The sequence below is a fragment of the Tiliqua scincoides genome, chromosome 4 (genome assembly GCF_035046505.1).
Source record: "Tiliqua scincoides isolate rTilSci1 chromosome 4, rTilSci1.hap2, whole genome shotgun sequence".
Taxonomy (NCBI): domain Eukaryota; kingdom Metazoa; phylum Chordata; class Lepidosauria; order Squamata; family Scincidae; genus Tiliqua; species Tiliqua scincoides.
In genome coordinates this window covers 205,528,528-205,537,525 of record NC_089824.1, presented here as the reverse complement: position 1 = coordinate 205,537,525, position 8,998 = coordinate 205,528,528, and the positions used below count along the sequence as shown (strand labels likewise).

General features: G+C 46.4%; 1 pseudogene; it reads left to right on the top strand.

Annotated features, from left to right (window-relative positions):
• The first annotated feature begins 4,898 nt into the window (after positions 1–4,898).
• On the top strand, positions 4,899–5,015 carry LOC136650198 (5S ribosomal RNA; annotated as a pseudogene).
• The last annotated feature ends 3,983 nt before the right edge of the window (positions 5,016–8,998 follow it).

Below are 8,998 nucleotides of genomic sequence, written 5' to 3'. Positions count from 1 at the left end.
AAAATAGGGGGAAACGTATGATTGTCACCACAGAGAAATTGGAGATAGGAAGAGGAAGTGTTGTTGTGTTGGCAACCTTCAGTCTCGAAAGACTATGGTATCGCGCTCTGAAAGGTGGTTCTGGAACAGCGTCTAGTGTGGCTGAAAAGGCCAATTCGGGAGTGACAATCCCTTCCACATCGGGAGCAAGTGCAGTCTGTCCCTGGTCTGTCTCCCTGGCTATGGGCCTTCCTTCTTTGCCTCTTGGCCTCAGACTGTTGGCCAAGTGTCTCTTCAAACTGGGAAAGGCCATGCTGCACAGCCTGCCTCCAAGCGGGCCACTCAGAGGCCAGGGTTTCCCACTTGTTGAGGTCCACTCCTAAGGCCTTTAAATCCCTCTTGCAGATGTCCTTGTATCGCAGCTGTGGTCTACCTGTAGGGTGCTTTCCTTGCACGAGTTCTCCATAGAGGAGATCCTTTGGGATCCAGCCATCATCCATTCTCACGACATGACCGAGCCAACGCAGGCGTCTCTGTTTCAAGAGGAAGTAAACTAGATGATATCATCTGTGATTGGCAAAGCTATGTCTGATTTAAAAGAGAAAGATTGAAGGGCAGAGCACAATGCAAGATTCAAAATGATACATTGTTGGGGTCAAGGCAACTAATGACATGTACAATTTTTAACAGCAACTTTTGGGCTGACAAACAGAAAGGACGAATAGAAACAGCTCTGCAAGTATCTGCTGAAAGTTGGCAAGAGCGAAAGTGTCAGCGGTGACGATCCTGGCCTTTGAACTTGTTGAACTTGGGTGACTATGAAACAGCCAGGATGAGAGCCTAGCCTGAGCAGTGGAACTGGAGAAGACAACAGTGAAGAAATAGCCAGGCAAGGCACTGAGAACAGCCTTATTTTCATGAAGCAGCATGTCTGCAGCCTGAATTGGGGCAGATCCACTGCCCTTGCTAGTAACCCCCCCATGCTGTTTTTTTTTTTAAACTCACCCACATATTTGCCTGCACGCTCTCCACAACTGCAGCTGCTACCACCTCCTTCTCCACCCTCCTCCTCAGCCTCCCTTGATGCTTAGGAAAGCACAGGTGGCAAGGAGAGGGAAGCACGGGAAGGTAGAGTGTGGCACAGAGCTCCACCTTCCTCTTATTCCGATCACTTACGAAAGCCAGCAACCAAAACAGGACAGCTGGACCACTGCTTCTTGAAGCTCTGATCCTGCGATCTCAGGATGGTGGACTGGTGGAGGGGGGAGGGGCTTGGAAATTTGGGAAAAACCAGGATACAGGACATCCCTTGTCAGTTCAGTGCCCTGCTCCAACTTGCTGCTCAAAGTGGCTGCTTAGGTCAGCATGGCTAGGCTGGCCCTGCAGATTGTTAGGAAAGGAAAAAGAACATGGGTGGGAGGAATCTCCCCCTCCCCCCCACAAAGGAGAAAGCTGCCGTTGGAAATGATACACTTTGAGCAGCTTCTTTCTCTAATTTGCATAAGATGTGAAGCGCCTGCTAGTGGAGCAAGGAGAAAGGAATGGGTTCTGCCAGGCTCAGAAAATTTACCCCCTAATCCTTGGAAATCCGACTCCCTGGGGATTCAGATATTTATCCCAACATTGCCCACACTCTTTAAAACTCACAGTCTTAAGAGCTGGAAAACTGTAAGTGTGTGTGTGTGGTTTTAGAAGTTATCTTTGGGATGCTGTCTTCTGTGCTCAGCCCCAGATCTTTCTACTTTTTCGACTACTTGTGCAGAATCTCAAGTAGGGAGAAAGGGATACTCTGGAGCTGCAGAAAATCAGTGTCCATCCTCTTCATGTGTGATGAAGGGGCTGACAGATTCCCCTAGCTAACAGGTCCTGGGAACTCCTGGCTAGCCGGGAGATGGTGTCATGAGTGCAAGAACGTGAAGAGAACGAAGGTATGACTTGTCTCTTGTTTTGTTTTGGAAAAGGTGTTGTCAGGGATGGTGCTGGGCGTACACATGGGTGTGTTGATGCTGGGCCTTTCTGGGTGAGTCTGTCCTCGGGCTGAATACGGCTTCCTAATGCCCTAGCGCTAACTCATCAAGATAGGGCTAAACTGGGGTTTCTGGCTTATTAGAGATTCTTACTATTCCATATTATTACTTATATTTCATTGCATCTCTTACTTCAAAGGGACCAGCAACACCTGTCCGTTGCAACACTGCACAAAGGGCTTCCCCTCCCCTTTAATCTTTCCCCTGCATGTTTAGAAAGCAATTTAAAAAAAAAAAAAAAGGAAAGATGCAACATTGGGATAAGGCTGCAACCTCTTTTAGGGCTGGAGGCTCTTTGCCTTTAACAGCTGCCTACGAGGCAGAAGCAACACATGAAGCTTGCCCCAGAGTAGAGATGCAAAGATAAGAAAGTTGACATCTGCCTACGGTATGGCTGCAAAAAGTCACGGAGGGTCTGACTATAAAAGGAGAACTGCAACGTGACTGAGAGCCCTGGGCCTGAATTTCAGATATGGGGCAAGAGGTGGGGAGGCAAAATGCCCATTACATTTTGCATTTTTTCAATTGTGAATATATGAAGCTGCCAGGTAAGAACAGAGAAGAACTTTCTTCCAAAATGGAATATTTTATTTTGGAATGATCATGCACATAACATACATGACATATACATCTGAGCTTCCCAGTAATGACACAGGAGCCTTAGAAGAAGCCCCTTTGTGGAGGGCAGGAGGCTGATGGGCGCTCCTCTCTAAAAGCTCCTACCTGCCTTGGATGGTCCAAAAAGAGAGAAGAGCAATCTCTGGTTGCTCTTCCCTCAACTCTATATAATGGGGTAGAAGCAGCTAGAGAAAACTTGCTAACCTGAACTCTGTGCCACCCAAGGCCAGGACCACAGAATGCCATCCCCCCAGAATGCCCCCCGTCGCATCTGTGGGCCTTTGGAAGACTGGGGGAGGCTGTGCGTGGCCTCCTCCGGCCCTACAAAGGCCTCTGAGGAGTCCAGAAGATTTTAACAGCACTTCTAATTTTGGGGTGAAAACTGGAAGTGACATTTTTGGCCTTTAGAAGGCCTTTGGAGGGACTGGGAGGGCCTCCCTGGTCCTCCAAAGGCCTTCAAAGGGCCAGACAGTCCAATCCTATCCACACTTTCCTGGGAGTAAGCCCTATTGACTCTAATGGGACTTACTTCTGAGTAGACATGCATAGGCTTGGGCTGTAAAACGGCTCTTCTAGTGTTCGCCCAAAAATCAGAAGTGAGGTTTAAAGGCCTTTCGGAGATCTCCATACAGGGCCTTCACACAGAGCACTGTCAGAAAGTGGATGGCACAGTGGTGTCACCCCCTCCCTTGTGTCACCTGGGCCAACTGTAACCTGCCCCCCCCCCAATACGCCAGTGCGAGAGATACACCAACAGAACTATTTCCAGGGTGGTTTACAAAATGCAGTTTAACAAGCTTGATGAAATGCAAGGCAATAAATAAAGCTCAGTAAAACAGCTACAATAATAATAATAATAATTTTTAAAAGAGCAGGATAACATAATAGCATTAAAGCAACCTCATTCGGCATTGAAAAACCTGAGCCATTTTTTTTTCCTTTTTACATCTTTATGTGGTAGGAGCCAAAAAGAGATCAATACAGGTGTCAGGTAAGCATCTTTGGGAATAAATTTCATAGGGAAGACACCACAACTGAGGGTCCTCAGAAATGCCCACTATGATCCCTGAGACCACCTCTGTACCCACAGCCTTCATGTGGTGGCAGCAAGAGTTATACTCTTGGGGTCCACCCATAGAGAAGGGTGCCCATGGAAAGCAGTTTGCTAAGAGCCCTGTAGAACTTGGACCCAATCCCAAATTGCAGCGCAATCCCAAGGATGAGCCTTGCCAATGATAAGAAGTTCTGAGGCGAAACTCTGGTGAGACCTGACTCACATTAGATATGGTACACTGCAAAGTTCTGAACATCCTGAATGCCGAGTCCAGGGCATTCCTGACATTTATTGTGTTGTTGTTACTACCCAACTCTGTCCAAGATCTCTTCAATTATATTTCACAACAGCATTTAGGATGATAAAAACCAGAGGAAATAAGTAGATAGGAGGGCCGCACCTTTTCATTTTCTCCTCAAATGTGGCCTGCTATCTCATCTTCCATGTCATTGTTTTGGCCTCTTTAGCTGTTAAATTCTCTGGGGCAGGGAACGTGTCTTGTCTAGTTTTCAAAGCACCTTATGGTGCTTTATTAGTGCTTTGTTTTTAATTATAACAACAACAATTAGGGTTGTGAGAATCCTTTAGGATCTAGTTCATGAACTGAACCCTGAGCTGTTGGGATGCTGCTGTTGGACACCAACCAAACCCTGAAGCCTCGCTTGGATGTCGAGTGCTGACAAATTTGAACAGACAAAATGAAATTTCTCCAAATGGCTTTTGCCTTAACACCTCATACTGGGGGCCATGAAATGTAGATGGGAGGGAAATTACTTTTGTAATTACTTTTGTGTGGTTATCATCATGCCTGACCCAAATAGGATCCTGTACCTTTGACAGTCATAGGGCAGGTTGACTTGATCCCTTGGTGATGCTTCAGTGGCTCTAGTATCAATCTCTTCATATGTCAGCCCACCCCATTACACTGTCCTGAGCCATCTCCATAGCACAGAATGCATTAAGAATCGCATTTCATTCTTCCTCTCAACAACCTTATGATATAGCATAGGTTGAAAGAAAGGGCTGCAATGAGCCGCTTCAGATGATACTACCTGAGCCAGTCCTTCCCTCCCCCCCCCACGAGTAAGGATCTGTGCACATATGTCTCATTTCCCCTCCTGCAGTGCCTATCCCCTTCTGCTAATGGAATGGGGAGGTTAAGCCAAACCACCCTCAAAACCGAACCTAAACGATATGTTAAAGTAGCATTATGCATTGTTTTGTACAACTGTTACCTTGCACATGCCTGATCTCGTCTGATCTCGGAAGCTAAGCAGGGTCAGGCCTGGTTAGTACTTGGATGGGAGACCACCTGGGAATACCAGCTGCTGTAGGCTTATACCATAGTCTTTTGAGACTGAAGGTTGCCAACCATTTGTACAATACAGGTTGACAGAACTCAGGTTTTCTGCTTGAGAAAGGTTTTCGGAGGGCCTTCTTTGGCCTTCTGGGCAAGTGGCCCAGTCTCAGTGACCCTCTCTCCTCAATCCTCTCCTCCATTCAAAACTGGGAGCTATTGTGGCACACAGCCTCACCTCCTCAGATGGCCAGAAAGGCCAGGAAACATCAAGTTTAAGGAGAGTCAACCAGTAGCATCACAAGAGGGTGTAGCGAATGCAGGCCACACCAAGCGTCACCGTCAGGGGTACACATCTATAAGACAGTAACATCTCTTACGAGTAACAAATGAATCTTTCGCCTTGTTGTTTGTACCCTGTAAATGATCCTAAATCCTAAATTCTAGATCTAAGCTCTAATCTAGAGCTTCATTGTCTTAAGAACATTCCCTCTCCAGGCACAGAGGAGTGGAGGTAGGGGTGAAGTGATTAAAACCCAGTCATTGACATTTCTTTTAACTTAGTTAAAATGCTCCTCATATCATTCAAAACTTGGGCGGACATGAAAAATTCAGGTAATCCTAACACCAGCTACATTGCATTAGTTCTGCAACTAATTAGTTAGCTGAACTAATTGAAGCAAGAACCATTTTACCTAAGTAGCAAGTTAGATAACTTACCTTGTTTGTCTTATAGTCACTGCCCCCAGAATAACATGGGATTTTTTTTCCAAGTGAGAATTAAACTCACTTTGGAATTAAACCCCCAATTAAACCCCCAATGGAAAGTTGAATACTTTCCATTTTACTATTTTAGGGTTGCCACAGTCAATACTGAGAAGGGTTCCTCTGCTTTTAATAGAAGGGAGAATTTCAGCAAGTGCTGCTTCTCCCATCTGAGGGTGAAACTACATCCATGATCAGACTGGCATGGCAGATCCATGATCAGATTCCTGTGACTGTTTCTTTGTTTACTAATAAGCCCCCCCCTTCCCAGTGGGTCACCTCTGAAGATGAGTAAATTTGGCACTGCAGGAAGGGATGTTTGATGTTCTCTACACCATTTCCCTAATTTACCTCCCCCTGAAGCTACTAGTAGCTATCCATACCGGTATGCCTTGGGGTTAATATCAGCTTCGGGGGGGGGGGGATTTAGATTGGAAAAACAGCATAGGAGGAGAGAGTTAAGTGCCCTTATTCCACATGCCACTTTTCTGATCTTTAAACATCTGTATAGGACTGCTAATTACTAAATATAAACTAAAATGCAGGAGATCCCTGTCATGGATCTCCTGCATCAGTTATGGTTTGTTGAACCTTTGTTAGTATCATGTTGTTTTCCAGCCTTCTATGCTCTGGAAATATGACCTGTACTTAAATTTGTCAACTCTGTTGTCTCTTCTTCCCACTTCTGTAGAGGCCTGCCTCCTAACCCTTGGCTGTATTCTTTCCCACCCCCACTAGAGATGACTGATAGGGTTTGGTGTTCTGTTCTCTAATGGATGATGGATGATGAGAATGATTATGCCATCAAGGTACATCGTATGGTGAAAGCGAAAAAGACAGGTCCCTGATTCAAGAGGCAGACAGTGTCTCGGGTCAGGCTTAGGCTGCAATCTTAACCACACTTTCCTGAGAGTAAGCCCCACTGAACAAAATAGGACTTACTTCTGAGTAGACCTGGTTAGGATTGTGCCCTTAGACACTGAAGATCAAATCCCCACTCAGCCATGAAGTCCACTGGCTGGTCTTCACTTCACTGCACTATTGTGAGGACACAATGGGGTAATTCATATCAATTTATGCTACCCTACACCCAGCTTGATTCATGAAGGGCAGGATACAAATGTAAATAATAATAAGACTGTGTTGCTTTGTATTGTTTTGAGTGTATCATGTAAGGTTCTCCCTAAATGGAAATCTGTGTTTGTTGGAATCTTGTGTGCAGAGTCTACTCATTTTCCTATCATATAGTACACTCAGTAGGGGTCCTGGAAGGGTTCGAGGGGGCAAAAGCCCCAGGGCTCCATGCCTGTGGGATGTGCATAGATGGCACTGCCACTGTCACCTCCACCCATCCTCTGGGACCCGTCTGAGGGCTGGGAGGTCCCATGCTGCATCCACTGGCACTTTGAAAGCTTTCTGAGGCCTCCTGAGGATCATTAAACAGTACTTCCAGTACAGTTTAACGGCCCTCCAGAAGCCTTTCGGAGCACCAATGGACATCATTAAGGCTCCATAATGGAGGAGTCTCCTCTCTGGGGGGGGGCATTTTGTGGGATGGCACAGGGGTCACGTCTGCAGCTTGAATACATTGTGCTCAGCCGTGTGGATTTTAAAAAAACAACACCTTGCTTCTGTCTGGGCAAAACTCTTTTGCTTACTTATGCAGTTTAACAGACACAGAGGAGTGTGCAGGAGTTCTGCTTCTGAACAAAGGTTGCACTGTTTTTGCCGCAAGCAGTAGGACTGGTTGGCTGACATTGCTTAACCTGGACTATGCAACAAGGCATTCAGATTAAGGCCTTGACTAGGGACAGTAGTTATATAGGGTTAGATGGGACCTTACTGGCTCTTCGGGTTACCTGATTTTGCTGGGCTTAAACTCCGGCCCCAGTGAACTGGTGGTGCTGTAGAGCAGAAAACTCTCAAAAGCTCAGCAGTTTCTTCAGCTGGCTGTGCCACCCTAGTAGTATAAGCAGTAAGAGGACTGGGCTCTGTGCCAGAGTACATAACTTGAGTCCTTGGTGCCTGAGGGCTAAACAGCACTTTATTTAAATGTAAATGTTGCTCTCCCCCCCCCCCCCAATTTCAGATAGCAGCTGTCTCAGAATCAGGACTGCTGATCAGGACTGCATGTGTGAAGGGGGTAATCCTTCTGCCCCGTGTCCTGATTCTGATGAACACACACATGATACTATTTGCTCTGTGAAAGAAGTGGTCATTGGCAGAAGCAGAACCTTCCCTCCTGGGCAAATAGCAGCTTCAAGGGGGGAACTATTGTCATCAGACCACCGTGCAAAGGCAAAGGGTGAAGCCACCCCCCTCCCCGCATGCCACAGGCCCAATGGCACCCACGGCAGCTGCTATCTGAAAGAAAACAACACATGCAAAAGCGAACCATGTATTGAAAGGAACACGTAGTTTGGCCCTTATGCACTGAAACTATCCCCATCCATTAAATTAGGAGAACTCATTCCTCTTAAGGATGTGGAAGCATTTAGAAGCAAAGGAGTTCTAGTTGGTGTAGGACAGGGCTGGATTAGCTATTATGCTGAGTAAACAACAGCGCAAGGCCCTGACTTAATTGCAGCCCCTGATATGAGGACATTATTATCTGAGAGTTTCCCAATGTAGAAAATGTGCAGCCCAGAAAGCATATTCTCCCCCTACTCATACTTTTAAAAATGTATCTTTGTTGGCCCAAAGAATGGCCATATCTCCTGTCTTGACTGGATTTCTTCTGAAAAGAGCAGCTTCTATTTCCAAAATTAATAGGTTCTGTTTAGACAATGGATGAGTTACTTGACACTGCATATTTCACGTTGTCCTTTTTGCCATATGGAATGGGGCTCTTGTCCTACTTCATGCAGAGGTCTAGCGTCAGAAGTTGGCCAGGTTGGACACTGGCCAAGGTCCCCGAGCAAGCTGAGGATCCAACTGGCTGCCCCTGAATCCCTGTGCTCACCTGAGGCCCTGGTGGGCTGAAGAAAGAGAAGAGTGCCCAGAAACTGGGTGGGAGATAAAGAAGAGTTCCACTGTGTGGGCTATCCGGTTTATGGGCAGATGGGGAAGAGCTGGTAAGCACACGTGCAATTAGAGGGGTCCCACAGAGTTGTGTTTTGGTTTTTTTTACTTTCCACATTTTTATACTACCCTTCCTACAAGGAGCTCAGGGTGGTATGCATAGTTCCTCCTCTCCTCCTGTTGTCTTCACAACAACCCTGTGAGGTAGTTGAGGCCTAGAGATAGTGACTAGCCCAA